This window comes from Manis javanica, chromosome 2, assembly GCF_040802235.1.
Source record: "Manis javanica isolate MJ-LG chromosome 2, MJ_LKY, whole genome shotgun sequence".
NCBI classification, from domain to species: domain Eukaryota; kingdom Metazoa; phylum Chordata; class Mammalia; order Pholidota; family Manidae; genus Manis; species Manis javanica.
Genome location: NC_133157.1, coordinates 220123239 through 220145071, shown reverse-complemented (window position 1 = coordinate 220145071; position 21833 = coordinate 220123239). Strand labels below are relative to the sequence as shown.

Here is a 21833-nt window from a genome sequence, read left to right as displayed (position 1 = left end):
CATCAGACAAAGAAGAAGGGAGAGTTCCAGACAGAAGGTAAAGCAGGACGGAGATCTAGCATCGCGAGCCCACCCAGCGCACATCCCAAAAGCCGGAGGGAGGTCAGTGTGGCTGGAGTCTAGTGAGTAAGGCAGAAAGCGGCCGGGGACAGCGGGAGGGGTGAGCAGGGCACGACTGGGGAAGGCTGAGTGCTGAGCCTGCTGAGGACTGGAGATGTTATTCTGAGGACCCTGTGAAGCTCTCAAGGACTGTGAACAGCACCTAGTATGACCAGCTTTACATTTTAAAGCAATGTCTCTGATTGCCTAGGGAGAATAGGCCCTCGGGGAGCAAAATAAAAATGCAAAAATGGTATATATGTATGACCAGTGATATGACCATGAGAAAATTAAGTTTACTTTGATTTATTTTGTATTAGATTTTTTTTCTATATTTGCATTTCTCTTCATGTTTTCTATGCAGTGATAGTTGTTAAAAAAAATAGTGATTCAAATCATTATCTCCAGTGAGACAAAATTAAAGAAGGGGTGCATGAGGCCAGATTGGACAAACACAGCTTCGCCACCCCTCTGTTGCTGAAGTAAGCTTGCCCTGACGGGCCTTCCCCTCCGCTGCCCACCAGCACTGCCCCAGGCTGCCATCCTTGCCCTGAGCTCTCCTCCAGATTGTACCCAATGAACAGCTTTTGCCATTGATTAAATGCTGCAGCTTGCCCGAAGTCATTAATCAATTTCACCGGCTGTTTACAGCTTTATTTACTAAAAAGGAAGCATAATAATCCCTCTAAACTCAATAGATCTAAATTAACTGCATGTTCAGAAGCCAGCTCAGGAAGAATTATTGCTCCCTGACTCGGGGGGACGGAGAAAAAGAATGCATGCAGGAATGCGTTACAGGCTCTGCCCTGCTCTCCTGCGTCAGGCAGGGTCACGTCACAAAGGGCCCTGCGTGGCTGGGGCTCTGTTCACTTGGTCGTCCAGCAGGCAGCCCAGGGAGAGCGCCTCTTGCTTTGAATCAGCACCGCCTGCCAGGAACCGCGTGTCTGCCACCTTCCGCGTCCTCTGCTCCGCCTTCCCTTCCCTCAGCTCCACAGTCTTCTGAGCGCTAAAAATTTTCTCCACATTCTTCCTTTTAATCTTTGGTTTGTTTATATTTGTTTAAAAAAAATTATATTCAGTCCAAATTTACTGGGCAACAACTGAATGCCTGAAGAATAAAGTAATATTTATATGCCAGGCAAGGTGTTGGGTACATTTATGCCATTGGACCCTTTTTTTTTTTAATCTGCCAGAACAACCTGGTAAGATAAATACTAATGTTCATGTTTTAAAGATAGGAAGACGGACGCTCAAAGAGATGAAACACTTTGCCTAACATAGCAAAATGGCTAGTGGGTGACCCTATTGTGCTTCAGCCTGGTTCCCTAATGCATACTGCTTCTAGGTCACAGCACTGTGCCACACTGCTGGGCGGTTGGCACTGTAGCAGCAAATTGCTTCTTAAAAGGTCAAACCGGAGTCCCTGCCTACAAGACCACTTCTGGCCCACCTTCTCTTCTCGGCCCCTCCTTTTCCCATTCCCTCTCATCTCCTCCAAACAGCCATCATTACCAGTGCAGTTTAGATTTTAACACTTCAAAGGGCTTGCAACACCCCCAAACAAACCATGCCTTTATCTAGGCTATTCCTTCTGCCAGAACTGTTATGGCCTCCTCTGCTCAGTGGAAAATTCCTATAAAGCTGCCAAAGCCTATCTCTACCACCTCCTTGAAAATGTACCTGTCTCTTCCACCTTTTCCTGCCCTGGGAAGAGTTAGCGATCCCTGTCCTGGGCCCCTCCGAGCACTGCCCATGCTCAGACCCCTCACCTATCAGTCGTGTATTTATCTCCAGGTCTCCGCCACACAGCAAAGTGGCTGGCACAGGATTTTTGCTCCATCCCTCTGTTGAAGTATATTATGTCAAAGCCGGGAAAAAGTGCACTGGGCAGACAGTCCTTAAACATACAAAGCCATGAGACAGGAAAACAAGCAAATAAGCTTGCATTATCACAAAGGTATTATGTTTTCCAAAGACAGCAATCTAGTCTCTTTCCGAGGGTCTTGACATTGGGTAAAATAGCCAGAGGAGGTTGCTTATCCCAGGTTCCCATGGTTTTCCCTTCCCTGGCCTCCTGTGCATACTTCGGTCCCTGGCAAGCTAAACAGGAGCAGACGGATCATATAGCACCTCTGCCTCCTCTGAAGTCTGAATCCAGTGCAAACTCGTCATGATGTAATCACATGCGCGCGCTGTTTTCACACCCTTCCCACCCTCTGCTAAAAATGCTCATGCTCCTCTTCCTCCATAGAAACATCATGACCCTCCACCAGCTTCTGAGGCTGGAGAGTCCCGGTGCTCATAGCAGTCCTTGTGCCTTGTAATCTGGATGAATCAGAGGAGCCTGTTGCCAAGGCTTACTCAGATGCCCAACACTTTCCCACAGATGCTGTGGAATTGGCTAGAACCCAGATGCCTGGAAACCCCAGGAATTTATTCTCTGGATACAGTTTATAAACAGCGGACAATAGCCCGGACATCTTTTGATCCAGAATGCACAGCATATGTAATTACGACCTACCAAGAAGGAGTTTTAACTGGTGCTCAGGGCTCCAAATATGTGCGTTACTCTTCAATTTTTAGGTTGTTTTTGTTGCTTGTGTCTCTTGACTGAGACTATTGAGCCTCACGATAAGCAGGTAAGGAGAGGGCATGTTGCTTACCAATGTCACAATAAAGATTAAGGACTAGAAAGCCAGACCAGGATTCAGCTCCACACTCTGCTATTTTCTAAGCACTTGATAATGGGACGCTGTTTAGCCTCTTTCAAACTCAGTTTTCCTCATCTGCACAGGGGACACAGGCATCTTCCTCCCTGAGCTCTTTTGATGATTAAATGAGGTTAGGAAATAAAAGTGCTTGACAAAGTTCCCTATGAAGTAACACCTCAATAAAAGCAACTCACAGGTTGCTGTAAAGATTTGGTGAACTAGAAAACACAACTTGATAAAGCTGGCTCCTCTTCTAAGCCCTCAGCAACCTCCAGTGATGGGGGACAGAGTGACTTGTTCCAGAAGCACCTTCTAGGCAATTTAGCAATAGGTAGCAGAAGCCAAAAACATTCCTGGTCTTCAACCTGTTTAATAGTATCAGAAGAAATCTATCCTAAGGAAATTGCCCCCCAAAATAATACATGTCGTGTGGTAGAGGTGTTACCAATAAGTGCAAAAATTCTGTGAGGAACTTGATGTCCAAAAAAAGAAAGTAGTTCATTAAAACTATCAAGTGTCTCTCCAGGAGAATGTTAGGTAGGCATTAGGAATGATCCTGCAAAGGCATTTGTGCAGCATGAAAATATCATCACATTGAGTTCCCAAAGTGAGATGGAAAATTGTGTACAGTATGCTTGCGACAGTGTAAAATTATATAGACATTTGGACTAGCCAAGAAATCAACCACCAAAAAGAAAAATCATCATTTTGGGATGACAAGATCAAGGGTGATTTGAGGGCTATTTTCTCTTTTTTCTCTTCTGTTGTTACACTGTCTTTACCATAGAGAAAAGGAGACAAAAAAAAGCACTGTCTACTTCTCAAGTTTTGACCAGAGCTCTCCCTAAAGTGATCTGGTCCCCTCCCTTCTTCTGTAGGAAGATGGTGCCTGAGTGCCAGGTAATGATAACAGTAATCCAGTTCTAATAACACCTTTTTGAGACAAATCGTCCTTCTTTAAACAAGGAACAGCAATCCTTTAAAGTTAATGGTCTCCTTCATTCTACTCTTTGTCTCCTCTGGGCCACTTTTATCACCGGAGTAACCCTAAAACACATCCGGTCATTTTACTCTCCAGCCACGTAACACTTGGCTAGCGTCACGTGTTTCTCTTCAGATGAAGTCTAGATGTTCTGAGGCAGCACCCTGTGCTCCAGCTGTGCCCAACCACCTTGAGTCCTCAGCCACACCTACGCGTTCACCTGCACACCTTTGCCGGGTGGTTCCTTCTGCCGGAATCCTCTCCCTCAGATCTCTCCTCTTGAGTCTCATCTTGGAAGCAAAGCCTACTGCATGCAGAGCTTTCCCTGGCATCCCAACTCGCTCTCCCTTGCCCCAACACAAACACACATGCATGTGCATGTGCACGTGTGCACACACAGGTTCTTCCCAAATGTTCCACTACCACTTTTTTCATGGCAGTTTCCTGGGTAGTGGGATAGAAAATATTTTCTGAAACATGAAGATACCTTTCCTCTTCAATATTTTCTTGAAATGATTCCCAATTCCCTACCCATTGAGACAGAGGTTCCCATATCTTTGAGGAAGTTTAGGATTGTTAGCATGACCAGAAGAAAATAGTCATGATCATGAATGAGCTCCCCTGGTGGGTGCCAGGACCTCCCCACAAAGGCCATGAGCACGAGGAACCGAGAACAGCAGAGTAGCCCCCTGACTGTGGAGAACACTGTCCAACCGCAAGGCAGTGTACTCGTTTTCTAGGGTTGCCATACAAAGTTTGTAAACAACACCCATTTATTATTTCCTAGTTCTTAGGTCAGAAGTCTGGAGACAATATGGTTCAGTAAGAGTCTGACCAGGTCAAAATCAAGGTGTCAGCAGGGTGGTCTTCCTTCCTAGGGGCTCTGGTGATCAGTCTACGTCCAACCTCATTCAAGTCATTGGCCAAATTCATCCTGGTGGTTGTAAGACTGAAGTCCTTCCTTGCTGACTGTCAGCAGAGCCGGGGCTTCTCCTGGAGGCTGCCCACATGGATTCTCATGCTTTCCACGTGACAGTGGCTCAGCTTCTTCTCACACTTTAAATCTGTCTTCTTCTGCTACATATCTTTAACTCCAGCTAAGAAAGTTCTCTGCTTTTAAGGGCTCATGTGATTAGACTGGTAATCCAGGATAATCTACTTCTAAGGTCCATAACCTTTATTGCCTCAGCTAAATCCCTTTTGCCATGTAAAGTTCATATGCACAAGATTCAGGGATTTGAGCATGGACATATTTAGGGGGAGCTTTCTGTCTACCATGGGCAGCAAAGACCAGAGGACATTCATGGACCCCTTTCCTAAATGACCACAAGGTCGTCTCAGTCACACACTCCTTCCTACAACTGAAGTGCCTCTAAACAGGAAGCGACAAATGGGTGGGATCTGGAAGCCTGAGTGCTACCTGGGCATTAGCTGGGCTAAAAAGCTGTAAAATATTTGTCTGCATTGGGCTCAGACTTGATGCGCAATAGGATAGTACATTTTTTTTCTTTGATCCAACAAATGCTGGATCATGAGTAAAAATTAAAATATTCGTTAAAAGATAAAGCAGCTATAATTAATATCCTTTAAATCAATGCTTATTTTACCACGCCTGTAAAATTTTCTAAAGAATATAAGAAATTATTTTTAAAAATAGCCTGGCAAATGGAAAATAGCTTCATTTTACCTTCTAAGTGTATTTAACAGTAAAAATGTTCACCATGACCTGGAGAAGAGAAGTTTATGAAGATCATCCTGGACTAAGAGGAAGATTTTGGTGGAAATTCTAGGACTGCATTCCTGAAATGTATGTGTAGGGACAACGACTGTGGGAGACGAGAACCTGTCATTTCCACTCCTACAGAGGCAGGGAAGCATGTCTTTGGCTCTTTCCTACGAATTCCATCCCATCACCCACATGGATCCCTAGAGAGAACCTTTAAACAGAAGTGGGATCATTTTAGCTTTGAAAATATCAGAGAAGTAGGAAATGGAGAACTTTGGGAACTGTGCCCCATTCCAAAGCCAATGTGAGTGAAGAGCAACTCCATGCCTACGGGGGTGGTGGCCGTGTCAGGAATGGAGAACAGGCTTCATCCCCAGTTTTATGAGAAGTTCTATGAGACAGTCAAAGACTGGAGGAGGGATGGGATGGGGAAGAGGGCACTGCAGTCTCTGGATTTAATCTCCATCTGGCCACTCTCTGACATGAACACCAAGGACACATGATTTTCCCATGTATAAAATGAAGAGAGTCATATGTGTATTCATTCATCCATGTTTACACCATAGTAACTCTGAGCTGCTCACCCTAGCTATCAGGGGCTGGGGCAAGCCCTTGAAGGGCACTGGGCAAGCAGGGGTCTAGGAGACTGTAAACTCCTCTGAATGCCAAGATTCAAGACTCAACCCAGAGAAGTCTGATCACTGAGTCCAGGAATAAGAAACAGATAACGACAAACCTTGGGATTTGTGAAAGTTATTCACTGAAATTTTACATTTACAAATCACTTAATGTTCACAGTTTCCCTGAAGTGGAAATGATTAGAACAATTTTCAGATGAGGAAACATGCAGGCTTAGAGAGGTGGGGAAGCCTATCTCAGTCACTGGGGTGGGCATACTGAGCTGGGGTGAGACCCCGGCTGCAGGATTCCCCAGCTGAGGCGCTTTGTGACCCACACGCCGCCCAGGAGGCTGGCAGACTGAGCAAATGCTTTTCCTTGTCCTTCGCACCTTTTATCAGTTCTGTTCTGGTATATGGCTTTTTGGAAAGGTACAACTTAATAAATAAAATAGTTACCAGAAGTTGTTCCTGTTTTCAAGGAAGCATAAAACCCTTTGTTTCAAGGCCTTTCTATTCAGAATTGCTCATTTCATTCTCACGGTAACCTTTGAATGTGGATAAGGAAATGGCTCCAGTCTCCCAGACCCCAGCCAGGGCTCTGTGAATGCAGACGGAGCAGGCCAAGATGACAGAGTTTATGTTTAGGGTTACGGATTGCTTTATTAGAAGGTAGTTCAAAGATATTTTCAATTAAAAATTGCATGTCCAGTAAGTGTCTATGGATATGTGTGTCTCCCCTGCCTGGCTGTGAGATTCTGGAAGCCCAGAGAGGCTCCTCTTCATTCAGGGTGGCTCAGTGGCTAGGACAGCGTCTGGCTTGCCATGGGTGTGCAACACAACACGTGATAAACAACGAATGAATGAAAAAATAAAAGAGCAAACACGTGGAATCATCCACTCTCAGGAATTTCAGAAAATCACCAAATGGGGGAGAGATGTGTGACCTAGTCCAGTGATTCTCAAACTGGAGACCTCTTACCCACCCCCAAGAGAAGCAGGACAATGAACGCCAAACCTTACCTGTGAAGCTGTTCACTTGCGGTAGTTAACGCAGCCGCGAAGGCTGGGCTGACTCACAGGAAGAGCTGGGCTCTTAGTCATGCACCCGACGGAGACATCCCTTTCAGCTTCTCCTAGGTTATCTAGATGAAAACATGAAACGTAAAAATACTCCCAGAACACGCACCTACTTCAAGAGCATGTTCCCAAATCCGAGGGGAGCCAGGGGCTCCTCCAGCCTGAGTCTACAGAGAGTCAGATGCTAACCGAGAGCGGCTTCCCAACGTCACGGAGTCTCCAGTGGCCGACCAAACTGAAGAGGGCAACGCAGTCCTAGTGCGTCAGGACTCCTAGCACAGTGCTCTTTTCCCATAAACAGAATGACCAGGAGTGTGCCCAACAGTTGGTTAATAAAGTATTGCCTGTGGCATCAAATTAAGTGACAAAAATAATATATTTGGAGAGTAAGCCAATAAACAGAGTCACTCTCTCTGGCTCCTGATTGGCTGGCCTCTGGTCCCCGGCTCCAGCAGGGCCACTGGAAACCCTGACCCACAGGCCAGGAGCTGAGGCTCTTACCCGCCAGGCACTGAGGAAGCCATGCTGGAACCCATTACGTGCTCCTAAGAGCAGACGCGGCTGCGTTTCAGTTCCCCTAAAGGCACGGTGGTTTTTCTCTGTTTGTGAGGGAAAAAATGAAGAGTAAGCAAAATTAGTACAGTATTTTTATATCCAATACATTTAGGATCATTATGCTGACCAAAGGAGGCTGAGCCACACTTTAGTGTCCACTTTATTGCATTTTCAGGATGTGAGTGATGCATAATGACATGGATTTAGGCTCAGGAAAACAAGATTCAGGGTAGAGATTTATTGGGCAAATGTTTTGTTGTTTGACAGAAAAAGCAGATAATTTGATTCCCAAGTTTTGGTAAGAGTAAAGCAGAGCAACGAGGGGAAAACGGAAAATCCCAGCATTTTTTTCCTTCTGATGTTTTTACACAGCCCATAGCTAAAAGCAGCAGGTTAATTATCAAAGTCAGCATATATTTTTGCAATTTGTGCAAGAATAGCAAGTTATTTGGGGCCATGAAATATTAAGTAGGAGTGGGAAAGAACCAGCACATTCCCTCCCTTCTTTTGGTCCTTGCAGGGTTCAGATACTAGGTTGTGCCAATTTCCCATGTGCCCATCTTTGCTGAAGGAGGTCGCGATGGCTGAAGGACTGCTGGTGGACAGGGAGAGGCAGAAGAGAGGGGCAGTCCCTCCAGATCGGGAGCTGGCAGCTCCCATGAGCAAGGGAGCTTACAGGCTCGTCCTGGCCACAGAATGGATAGATCGCCGTGCCCCTGCCGAGTCCTGAGAGTCTGTAGAACAGGCGTTCCTGGGGGTCAGTCCTGCACCCCATCCAGATGGGCTCAACGCCCCAGTGCTCTCTCTAGGCTGCAAGCTTGGGATCGGCTCCCGCTGGGGGGAGCGGGAGTGGCACGGAGCACACGGGTGCACAGTCAGGGTAGACGGAGGGGCCTCTCGTTGCCCGGCCAGCTCGGCCGGCCAGCATCCCATCAGGTGGGGCAGAACGATCCTCAGGCCGCTGGCAGCCATCCCTCCGCCACCTTCCCGTTCGGGCATTGCTCTGCTCGACTTCATTGTGCCAGACGTAGTGTTGAAGACTCCAGAAACAGAAATGAACAGTGGTTGTCCCTCCTGTCTAAAACTTACCAAGGAGAGGACGCCCAGACCTGGGAAGAGCTGACTAGGATACAGTGTGACCAGGGTGATCCTACTAGTGTAAAGAATGTCCCTTGGGCTCTGGGGTCAGACTGCTCTGACACCCCCAGTGGGCACTTCCTAGCCTCTGATGCCGGAGGCAACTTCCTGCGCCTCTCTGATCCTCAGTACCCGCTGTCTGATCCAGGTGGAGAGCAGACTACATTCGTTCGGGCTTCTGTGGGGACTGGACATGAAAATACAGGTAAAGCATTTACCCCAGTTCCTGGTAATTACCCATCATGATTCATTGTTATTATCGCTATCATCAATATCGTTCTTATTCAGTAATAGCAATGGTTGGAGAAACAGCCTCTCGCTGTGCCTGGGAAAAACAGAGACTTGGCAGGAGCGGCTCATCACAGCCGCTCGGGGGTCGAGCAGGTAACAGGGTGAAGGAGGACAAAGCAAAACGGGAGCAGAGCCTGAGACAGACGTGACTGTTATGACTTAGATAATGACAGATATCAGCAACTAAAGGCTAGAATGTTGTTTTGTTGTTTATTTTTGCCCAAGATCACTCAGAAAATTAGTTGCAAACAAAGAAGAAATAGCCAATCATTCCTGTTGTTAGAGGATTAAGTGAAGATGAAAGTGGGGTAGATAAGGTAAGGCAAATACGGCAGGACAAAATCTTTGGGGGACTATTAATTCTTAATAAAGAATTAGGACTGTAGATATTTAGGAAACACTGAATTTTGAGCAGTGTAGTGACTGTGATTCTGGACTCTGCACCTCTTTGCCCCTTAGATTTATCTGATATGATGTTACTGTCAGCATCTGATAGATAACTGCCTTCTAGGCCAAACGTGGTGATCCTGGCAGGCCCCAGTGGCTAAGAAGTGGTGCCTGCGGGGGCCCAGCTATAAGCCTCTTTCCTAAGGAGTGTTTAATGCCTGAAACTTAGGGAATGAAACTGTATCCTGGAGTTAAATCTGAGAAGCAGAAGCTAGAGATGTATTCGGGGATATATATATATACATATATGTGTATGTAAGGGGACTTATTATAGAAATGTGACTTCATGCCGTTGTGGGTGCTGGTAATGCTGTTATTTTGGCCTCTGATTTTGGAGCTTGAGTTCTGCAGAGCAGGCTGTCAGGAGGAGAAGGTGGCTATGGAAGATGAGCAGAAGTCCACAAGCAGCCCCGACTGAGCTGGTGAATATTGGTGCTGCGTGTCCCTTCTTCACAGAGCTACGGGCACACGTGGCCAGAGGTCGGAGAAGCTGAACAAGGAGATGGAGGAAGTAGAACAGCCCCAGGCCCCCCGCCGATGCTCTGTACCATCCAGGGGAGCCTGCAGGTGCGTGAGAACAGGCTGTGAGCTGCTGCTTGACTCCCACCTATTAACAGGGGGACACTGTCCCTGCTTTCCTGAAACTGTCCTGGTTTTAGCACTGAAGGTCCCGTCCCCAGGGAAATACCTCAGCTGTGGGCACCCTGAGAAGGGTTGGTCACCCTGCCTCCTAACCTTGCACAAGAATCTCTCTTTTATGGCCCAACTTTCCCAAACATACCAGAGAGGAGATTCTGGCCTAGAAGGTGCATTTGGACCCAGCTGGCTCATTGCAAAGTCACCACAGAAGCTAACCAATGGTCATCTTTCTCTAAATACAATCCTTATTAAAATCACAATAGAAACTATTTTATTACATACAACATAGTATGCAGTTAACATACATAAAAATAATATTTAAAAAATAGGAGTAGCCATGAATTTTGCCCCTTAGTCTATTTTTAGTCACTTGTTGACCAAATCCTTGGCTGCCTTTCTACTTCCAGGGACTTTTTTGTACCTTCCTCTCACTTGCTGTGCTTTTAGACCGAGGAGCTCTGTGGCCAAGGCCACTGATAGTGGCTGCCAGACATGGGCCGCTTGGGTGTGAAAGTCCTGGTGGGCATTCTTTCTGCTGTCTGTGACATCGCAACGGATCAAGCTCTACTGCTTGTCAGGCACCACCGATTCCCATCGCCTTTTCCCCGTAAATGGTGTGTTGGTGGGGTGGGGAGGAGCATCTTTCCTCCTGCAGGTCAGAGCACATAGGATTGAAGCAGATCGTTTTGTATCTGTCATCGCCAGCGCCACTTAGTCCCAGGAGGAAGCAGCCACTCAACAGAGAGCATAGAAGTGTTTAATGCCAGAACTATTTCAAAGACGTGGGCCGGGTTACAGCCAATCCAAAGATGACGGAACAGTCTGGGCTGTGCCAACAGAGGGAGCAGGGCCAGGAGCAGCTGCCATTGCAGGCAGGAAGGCGCCAGGGGAGGGAAGAGTTATGGGGTATAGAGGGTCCTGTAGTTATCCTACAGCTGCAGGGAAACACCCCTGTGGGAGTTACAGCCTCAAGCAGGAACACCCCACCACCTACAGCAGCGCAGGGCAATAAACACCCCAAACTCTGTCTCTCCCTCTGCTGGTACTTCCCATTGTCTGATTCCCATCTAAAACAAGAGGCAAAGAAGTGAGGGTGAAGTAGTCCTTGGGGTTCAGCCTCCCAGGGCACAGAGCAGGACAGTGAAGTGGAAAGCAGCTAGAGAATACCCAGCCCCCAGTTCTTACAGATGTGCTCTAAATAACTTTTCCTAATTTTCAATAAGTAAAAATTATCTTAGCAACTAAGCTACTAACCCGGCTGATTAAGTCCTTCAAATCCTTCATCTTCCAATGAACATGATCATCTTTGCACAGCCGTGTAATTTCACAATGCTTTCTGATCAATATGCCCTTCTGAAAGAGCCCGTGTCTGTATTTTCTGCAAACGTTTTTTTTTTTTCCAAAAAACGCAAGTATAACAAAACTAATAAAAAGAGGCTGTCTTTCATATCTATGTTCAGAACCTGGGCTTTGAGACAAGATAGCAAGTGAAATCACTGAAAAAAAGACATTACCAATAATTAGCCTACTTACGCCCATCAAGCCTGAGAAAGGCCTGCTGGGACAGCTGGGCGATAATGGCAGTTGTGGTGTCAAGAGCTGAAAGAGCTGGGTGTGAGCTCGGTCTGTCCCGCAGGGTCCTGGGCAGGTCCCTCCACCTCTCTCCATCTCGGTCTCCTCACCTGCGATAGAAACCCTCACCATGACTCTTCCGTATGTTGTCATGAATTGCAAATAAGAAGATGGGTGTAAATGCACTTTGCTAATTGCAAATGAGTATTTATTGATTTTTGATGGACTGAACTTGTAACTAAAAGGCAGTTTATGGAAAGTCTCAAATTTGTGTAGACAGATATTCTTCAGGGAAAAACAGACCGTTACAAAATTATCCTGCAACATTTCTTTAAAAATTGTAGAAAGTATGCATCATTATCTCAATTTAGTAATAATAATATTACATTTGGGCATTTACCCTTTCATAATGCTTTGTTGTTTTTGTTTGGTTCTCTGAGCAATTCTGGGAGGTAGACAGAGGACATTTTTCTTTCCCATTTGATGGATTAGAAAGTCCAAGGGATAGTTTGTTAGTAGAACTCAGAAGGGAGGGAGTGCAGATGCCTGAGGTTCTGGATAAATCCATGATATGACATCATACAGAAAGACCGTCATGGAACTCATGTGCTCTAGAAGCTAATACCATCCACATGTCTTCCAGGTTAAGGAAACGGCTCAGTCCCCAACTCTGTTGGGGCATTGTGCTAAGTACCAGATCTGGAAGTTTGACCACAATCACACCTATCCGGAAGGATAGGAGGTTCCTACAGAAAACGTAGATAGATACAAGGACAGATCCTGGCATGGGCAGGTAAGGATCCCTAAATGCCATCTGAGTACGAACTCTGATTTTCTCCTAAAGGTTCTAGGGATCTTTCTCAGACACCTTGCCTGGAGGCTCCTGGAACACAGTATGCATTTTATTTTATACTTATTTCTAAATATGTCTAGCTTTACCCTCCCACTCTTCAGAGAGATGCATATCATATTCTCTCCTGAGCATGGATAGTCTTCAGCCTAAATGCACTGAATTATAAAGCTACTATGTCTTGATTGCTTACTATGTGCCAGGCATTATGCTAAGTACTCTATAATCATTATCTCAACTAACTTACAAAACCCTGTTGTGTGTATTGTAGTTTCCATTTTAAATACATGAAAATTGAACCTTAGAGTTAGGAGGTGATCCTCTGAGTCACTCATTCTTTGACTCTTTGTGATTTACAAAGCACACTGTGTAGGCACCAGGCCGTTTAGGTCAGAGACCTGCCTCTATGGGGCTCATATGCCAGCTGCTCATCTAGCTCAATTACACAGCTGGGAAGGGGTAGGACGGGATTAAAATGGCTCCAAATGCTGTGTTCCTAACCACTGCACCTTACGTCTGATTGTTCTCAGTAACAATACAGCACAAGGAGATGTTCTTCCCCTTGGAGACGGCACATGCATATGCAGCCAGGAAGGAGAGAAAATGCAGAGAGGCATTTACGAGCTACAGTCATGCTGAATGGCTACAGGAATCAGAGATGGTCACCTTTCCAAATATTAATATTCTATACATTCTGAAAAGAGGATTTATTTTTACTGACCTACTTGGTAGCTTTCTCCAGACTCTGGGATGAAAGGAGAGATCTAGGCTGTAGCTACTATTATTTATTTGTTTGTTTGTTTGTTTAATGTTTATGAATTTTCTTCCTCTTCTCCATCACTGGGAGGCAGCATGATGTTGTTAACCAGCATTACCCTGGACTTCAAGAGCCTGTGTTCAATCCCAGCTATAATGTGAACGAAAATGATGTTACAGATGGTGATGCTACCAATCATGTCCCTAAGCAAGTGTGACACCTTATCTCATCCACCTATCCAGGTAACATACACATTACTCTCTAATTTCTTACTTGTTTTTTACTGTGGGTGTTAGCACTACCTGACATTACATCCTACATAAATTTTCTTTTTTTGTTATAGTCTGTCTCTCATTGGGATACAAGCTACATGGATCCGGACACTTCGTCAGTAGAGCACACCTACAATAACCCCATTTCCAGATAAGGTCACCTTAGGGGTTAGGATTTCAATACCTCTTCTTAGCGAACAGAGTTCAGCCCATAACAGATGGGAATCTGTAGGCATATTAAAATCTAGTGTGCCTGCACTTTAACTCCCAGGTAAGCACGGGGTATGTAGCACAAGACACCAACGCCTATAGGTTTTTGCCTGGAAAGGAAAATTTAAGGATTGACTGGAATGAAATGCCTGAAGGCTAGGAGTGGAACCAAGCCAAGGCCAGTCCCAGAAGAATGATCCACGTCAAGTCTTCAGCAAGAAGTGAACAGATTTTGCCTGAGAGCTCATTTGTATTGAGGTTTGCTGTCTGATAAAAGATCCGGTCAGCAGACTGAAAGGTGGAGACCTACCATTTCTAGGAAACTTAGTCATCGTCTGGAACCAAGCCACCAGAGTGGAAGACAGCCATCTCTGCATCTGCATGTCGCTCTGGAGGGTACCCAGCTTAGAGGAAATTTCTGCGCACGAACTAGGCGAGTCAAAGAGAAACATTTAAGCATCACCCTAATTAATCACTTTGGATGGAAAACTAGTGTCCCAAGTGCTGGTGTCTGTATCTTAACTCTATCTGCAATACGCACATCAGAAGAACTTTTCAACTCCTAGAAATTCTCTTCCCCAGAGGGTCCTGTTGCAGAGCAGATGTTTGCAAGTCATTTAGCCTGGTGGTGATGAATTAGTTTTTAATGGCATTCTCATGTACTTGTTATAAATCATTAAGTGTCCGACAGACTGTCTGCTATCTTCAGACCTGGTCTGCTGCGGTTCCTAAACAGCAAGAATTCACAGCGATGGGGCAGGGCTCCCAGCTGGAAATGGACGTCCTGCATGTACCTTCTCACTGCCCTTGACCTCTCTCCACACCCTTTCCTCATCTGTCCTCTTTCTCCATCCCTCCTCCGTTTCCCATTTTCCTCTCACCTCCCAATGGTTTGTGCCTTCCCCCACCTCCCACTCTCCCCGACCCTTCCCGGCCTTGCTCACACTGTCCATTACTCTTATCTCTTTCTTCCCCCTTCATTTTCCCTACTTGTCTTGCTACCATCCCAATCTTCCCTTGGCATTGAAAATAAAAGCTGTTTTCTTTTGATAAGCTGACAGAGAGATCTGCACGCTGACACAGTATGATTCTTAACATCAGCAATAAATCCATGGTCAGCTTTTGCTGGAAGTGCAGGAAATGCAACATTTGGGTGGGGGTAGGGAGAGGGAAAACCACCCTGAAAAAGAGAAACCAGACTCCAGGCCCTTTGACGAGCATGTCCAAGTGCTAACCGTGTGTGAGACGGTGCATCGGTCATGAATGCAAACTGCACAGGGTTCCTTGACGGGAACGTCAGCGCTCTTTGGAGACATGTGAGCAATGCTTTGAGCCACGGATATGCCACTTCAGTAACCAGAGGACTGGAGGAGGATTCAGGATAATGTCTAAAATAAAGTCTAAGATAATGTAAATAAAAGCTGATACCATGATATAGGTGTTTCAGAAATAATTTGCCTTTCTTATTTTAGCATCTACTTGTTTATCACCTAACTTCAGTTATGAAGGAAAAGATCAGAGATAAGACAAATCTAATTCAGTTGTTAGAAACAGGCATGTGCTGAGGGTTGCCACATGCTCGCCTTGTGGGAGATTCAGGATTTGAAGCAGGTTCGGGTGCTCAGCGCTGCCCTGTTCTGCTCAGTCTGCAGAGACTGGAACACAGGTGAGGCTTGGCCTGGGCAGGGGCCCGGTAACCAACTTAACCCAAGGCTCTTACTGTTGGCAGAAGCACTAGACCTTCCCTTTTCTCTGGAAATGAAGACTGCCATTCCCTCCTGATGCAGCTTTGCTGCCGTCTCCCTGCCTTTGCTTCCCTCTCTGGTACTAAAGTCTATCTGGTTATTGCTACGTGCCAGCCTCTACGCTTGCTGGTCCACCTGACACGTCGATTCTTCTCTCTGTCCTATTCCTTCCTCTCTTTCTCCCTTATTAGGACTTTTCTCCCCTTCCCTGGTCTGGAAAGCAACAAGCCACTTTGGTCCCCTCCCCAGCACTGAGCTACTCCCTGTCTTTCACCCACATGTAAGCCTCTAGAGAGAAAGCCTCTCGCTAGCTGCCACCTTTCCTGGGCAGCATGTCTCTTGGCCTCGGTGTTCCTCCATCATAGATCACACCCCGACCCTTCAGCACTGGTTTTCTTTCGGCTTCCAGGACTATCTCCTGTTCAAAAGACCTTCAGCCCTCCCTCAGTCCTGAGCAACTGAATCCACCTTCTGCAGCCCAACTCCCACATGCTTCCCAGAGTTCAGTCTGCTTCTGCTCGTCTAAATGCTGCTGCTTCGAGGTCCTCCCCTCCAGCGTCTTATCTTCTGTACCTACATGCTCTCTCCCTTGGGATGCTTCCTCATACCTCATGCTTGAACATTCAGCCTTCCACTGTTGGTGCACCAATGTCCCAGTTCAGCCAGTTCTCCCTCCTGACTCCCTGATTCTAGAATGCCTGACATCTGCCAGGCAGCTCTATTTGATTATCTGTCCAAACGTTAAGTGCAGTACACTCAGAAATCAATTCTTCATGTCACCCCAAACTAGCTCTTTTTGTGGGCCTCTCAATTGCTATAAATGGGACCATTATCCTGCTAGGCACCCAAACTCTGCACTGACCCATTCCGGCCGCCTCTCTCCTGCTTGGCCCTCACATCAATGAGTGTGCTTAATGCTTTCCACCTGACTTCGCCTGATCTTTTACAGAGCTTCACTGCACTGCCCAGAGCTATTTCCATTGTCACCTCCCTCGCCCTGGGCTTATGACCACTTGCTTGAACTAGTTCAACAACGTTCCCTAGCTTCAGTCCCTCCCCTCCCCTACCCCTCATCCTGCATCCAGTTCCAGCCTGCACCACCGACAAACGCCGCTCTGCTCCTGGAATGGCACCAAAACAAGCCCCAGGTCTTTAGCCTCTCATTCAAGTTTCCTTGTTCTTTCCCAAACCAACTCTGAACATTCGTTACATGGCTAGTAGGTGAGCACCGAGCTAAGTGATGCAGGTTTGTGTGCATGTGCGTGTGTGCGTGTGTATGTGTGGGGGAGTGATTGTTGCACTGTCAGATGCAGGGCAGGATCTCATCCCATTGTGAGTCCTCAATAAATGCTGGCTGTTTCCACAATTGCATGGAGAACCCTGAGTATCAGTTTCTGCATATAGCAAGAGGGTGATCCTGTATAATTCATTCAAAATTATTGTGAAGATCAAATTGTGTAATGTATTTATAAAGCCAAATGCATTGTTTACCAACACCCCACTGAGACTAGTTTCCTTCCTATGCCCATGTGTGGGGACCTGGTGGTTGCACTCTAGGATCCATCCATTTATTAGGCTATTATAATATCAAACTGCTCTGTTAAACCAGACTGAGTGGGACAGAATAAATGCTATGAAATTGCAAAGAAAATCATAGCTTCAGCAGAGGGAACTTAGAACTTGAGATGACAGACATGCTGCTCAGACTAGAGGTAAAGTTTAAAGTCAACTAAAGTCTTCATTTATTTCAAGGAAAACAGAGCTACCTTTTCTGACCAGAATAGAAAAAAGTAATTTCAACCAGTCTCCATTTATTTTTTTAGGATAATGTACTGACCTTTCCTTGCAGATAAAAATCATGAACGCTTGTTGGTCATTTATGAAACAATGTCATAAGCATTACATATTTGCACCAGCTCTGTGAGGTGAGCAATTTGATCCTTTCCATTTCCAAAACAAAAAAATGGAGAAACTAAATGCTAATTTTCTTGCTCAAGACTCATAGTGGAAAAAGTATAATGTTGACACATACTGAGATTGCAGACTTCAAGATCTTTTGAATCTACTACACAGGTATTTTTATATTATTCAAATTATTTAAATGAATATGTATGTATGTATATATTTATGCAAATATGCATAGATTTGTGTACACACACATATCTATGAGATATATATATATACACACACGCACAAACACACATGCATGTATATACACACATTGTTTAGGACAAAGCCTGATACATAGGAAGTGCTGCTGTCTCTCAGGCACATGGAAGAATTGCACTTCCCTGAACCCCAGGCTAGAGGTGATCATGTGACTGGCTTGAGCCAATGAAATATGAGTGGAATTGACATGTCTGTTCCAGATTCCAGAGGGAAGGTTTTGTAGCTGGTGGCACCTCCTTCAGTGCTCTTGGTTTCCTTATACCACGGAGACCATATACCATGGAGAGCTTGGTGCACAGCAGTGCGGGTGAGGCGTAGGCCTTTGCTGTGGAAGCACTGAGCCGGCGGGGCTCTTTGGGGATGTTTGTTATTGCACCATCACTTAACCCCTCCTGGCTGATGTTTCATTATTGCTACTACTATTGCTGTTAGTATTATTATTATTATTATGCCATCTCACGAGTATCTGTGAGGAGAAAGCAGAAATGCCCAGCATTTCTACATGTACATGTTACCCAGCAGTGCTACATGTACAAGAGGTTCATTCTACAGCCCATGAGGTGGCACTCGAATTGCCTTTACCATATTCTTTTGGGAGACTCCAGATGGCCTCAAGTCAATCCTGAGAGGAGAAACGAGAAGGGGTGCAGGGAAGGCCGAGACTATTTAATCACAGTCATTAATTTTGAAGTAAAAGTTGGGTTTATAGCATTATAAAATGCAGAAAGTACTCCCTTGCCTTACTCCTTAGGAGACAGACCTGAATGTCATTTTTGGTTTATTTCTCTGGGGAATTAACTGCTTGGATTCCTTCAAAGTTTAATTAAATTGTCATATAACACATAAAATAGCAAATAAAACAGGCTTTTCCTATGTCCTGGTGTTAATTTTATGTCATCAAAATTGTTTGGCTTGTTAGCCGCCTCACTCCGGCTGCCCCAGTGACCAATTAAGGATCCTGTAAGAATGCTTCCTCCCCATTCAAACATCAGCTCTGGCTGTACTCTTGTTAAACTTTTCATTTCCTTGGGGTTGTAACTACTAATTTTTTAATAGGTTCCTGGTCATTTAAGTTTTATGCTGTGCAGTTTTTGATAGCAGAAGAAAATTCCAAAGTTCAGCTCAGGGTAGAAGTGTCAACAAGCTGAGGTGTTGGTGGAAAGGGACTTAACTATTGTCAGCTCTAACCTGCTTGCTGTATAGGTGAAGAAACTGAGGCTCAGAGTGGTGACCTGAGCTGTAATGGTTACACGACAGATAAGGGGCTCTAATCCAGGAAGGCGGAGTCTAAGGAAGATGCTTTGGTGAACGCACACAGCTGCTGTTTTATCTGATACCCACTTCTCCGTTCAATGTTGTTCCCTGACTGGGGGTCTCACCATCTCTTAGACAAGCTCCTGATGTCGTAATCTTTGTAGTGTCCTTCCTGAGTCTAGGTGCACTGTTAGGTAGGAACTCTTACCTATTCCCCTCCTTCCTTTCAGCTTGATCTCCATGCAGAGCAGGAGCAGGTCTCCACCTCACTCCTAGGGGGCAGAGTGACCACAGGTGCCTCAGTCATCTGGCCCCACCTGTCCTGTTTCCTCCACCCGTGGGAAAGTGAGCAGCCCACCTAATTAAGGTGCCTCAGAAGCTTGATGCACACGGACCTCCTGAGCGGGGCAGAGCCTCTGCTCCGGAAAGCTGGCCCAGAGCTGGTCAGTGACACTCTCATCCCCTCTGCCCAGCCTGGCTGTGTGGACAAGAGCCTATCCTCCATCCAAAGGCTGGACAAGGGTCTGCTTGGTAGTCACGCTCTCATCGCGTGTGACTGTCCTTGTGAGTTGCGGGGGCTGCCAGGAACCCCCATTCTGACTTGGCTTCAAGCTGCCTTCTTGAATTTAGTTCTATCAGGGAGTAATGGGAACTGGTCTGGCCCAGGCGTGAGTGACGTTAGACTCGGATCTTCAAGTCCATTTCTTAAGAGGTTAGGAACCAGTGGGAAGGAGGAGTGTGTGGTTGGCATCCACAGACTTCCAAACTGAACTCTTCTTTATTTCATCCTTCCTACTGACACCCAAGATTTTGCTGGATGGCTTAAAAACAGCAGTGTGTCCCCAAGGCTTAAACCTGGGATAAAATTCAAACTATTAAGAATAATGGAACGAAGCTTTTCTTACATGGCCCCTCTCTACCAGTCTTCCTGTCTCCATTGCCCTCTCCTTTTCATCTCAGCCATACAGACCATGGGAAGTTCCCTCCAAGAGAAGTGGCTGGTGGTGACTGTGGGGAAAGGGCTCAGGTGGTGGGTGAAGTAGGTGAAGGGAGTAAAGAGGCACAAAATCTCAATCATAACATAAATTCGCCACAGGAATGAGAGTGCCGCACAGGGACTATGGTCAATAGTTCTATAACATCTTTCTGTGTTGACAGACACTAACTCTACTAGCTGCAGTGAGCATTTAATAATGTAGATAACTGTCAAATCACCATGTTGTACAATTGAAACCAATATAATATTGTATATCAACTATTCTTCAATTTAAAAAATTAAAAGAAAACTTTAAAAAAACCAAAATATTTCAGTTCTGTGCACCTGTGCCAGAAATAGCCCTCTGCATGGATTCTGTACCCATCCCTGTTCTCCTCAATCCCCACTTCCGCATTTACACAATTCACTTCTTGGGAAATTCCTATACCTCCTTACAGAATATGCTAAAATGTCACAATCCCAATGAGAAGACCCAGTCCCAAGTGAGTTGATTGGTAGTGGTTTCAACTAAGTTCAAGTATATAAAGGTAAGTTATGAGTAATGTAAGATTCCTCTTTCAGTTTCTCTCTTTATAATTAAAATTTATTTATGAATTTTTATTTTGGTAAGAACATTTAATGTAAGATTACCCTCCAAACAGATGTTTAAGCATACATGTGGTATTGCTATATATAGGTACATCAGTTCTCTAGAACTTGTGTAGCTGAAGTTTTATACATGTTGATTAGCAACTCCCTATTTCCTGCTCCCTCATTTCTTGGCAACCACTATCTACTCTTTGCTTCTACAAATTATTCGACTTTAGATACTTCATCTGAATGGAACCATGTGAACAGACCAATGGAACAGAACAGAGAGAAGTAAATAAATCTATGCACATACAGTCAACTTCACCATATGACATAGGTTGCCAAGAAGGCACAATGGAAAAAGTATAGTCTCTTCAACAAATACTGTTGCAAAAGCCATATACCCACATGCAAAAGAGTAAAATTGGACCCTTAAACTTTATCATGCAAATAGTTTCCACTGTGGCTGCACCATTTTGCATTCCTACCCTGGAAGCAAGGGTTCCAGTTTCTCATGTCCTCACCGACCTTTGTCTTTTGGACTTTTTGATAATAACCGTCTTAATAGGTGTGAGGCGATGCCTCGTTGTGATTTTGCTGTGCATTTCCCTGATTACCAGCGTTGAGAATCTTCTCATATGTCTCTTGGCCACTTGGATGTCTTTGGAGAAATGTTTAGTCACATCTTTAGTCCATTGTTTAATCAGGGTATTAGAATATTTTTGCTTGGGTTTTTCGTTTTGTTTCATTGTTTTTGTGTTTTTGGTGTTGATCTGTAGGAGCTTTTTGAAATCAACCAGTTATCGGATATTTCGTGTATATATAATTTGCAAATATGTATCCCATTCCATAGATTGCCTTTTCATTCTGCTGATTGTTTCCTTTGTTGTGCAAAAGCTTTTTAGTTTGATATTGTCTAGTTCTGCTGTTTTCCCTGTTTGTTTGGTGTCATATTCATGGAATACAATTCCAAGTGCAAAGACATGAAAATTTTCCACTATGATTTTTTCTAGGAGTTTTACAGTTCTAGGTCTTATGTTTAAGTCTAATTCATTTTGAGTCAATTTTTTGCATGGTACAGTTTAAGGGTCCAATTTTACTCTTTTGCATGTGGATATATGGCTTTCACAACAGTATTTGTTGAAGACACTAT

At 45.1% G+C, this 21833-nt stretch overlaps 1 long non-coding RNA gene across 4 annotated transcripts in view; it reads right to left on the bottom strand.

The window, feature by feature from the left end:
• The window catches only part of LOC118973370 (uncharacterized), a 72857-nt gene that overhangs the window by 5965 nt on the left and 45059 nt on the right, over positions 1-21833 (bottom strand). For all 4 annotated transcript variants that reach the window (XR_005062676.2, XR_005062675.2, XR_005062677.2 and 1 more), the window contains 2 exons: positions 7717-7814; positions 7159-7280 (listed from right to left, as the gene is read on the bottom strand). This is a non-coding gene — a long non-coding RNA (uncharacterized lncRNA). The remainder of the gene's footprint in view (positions 1-7158; positions 7281-7716; positions 7815-21833) is intronic.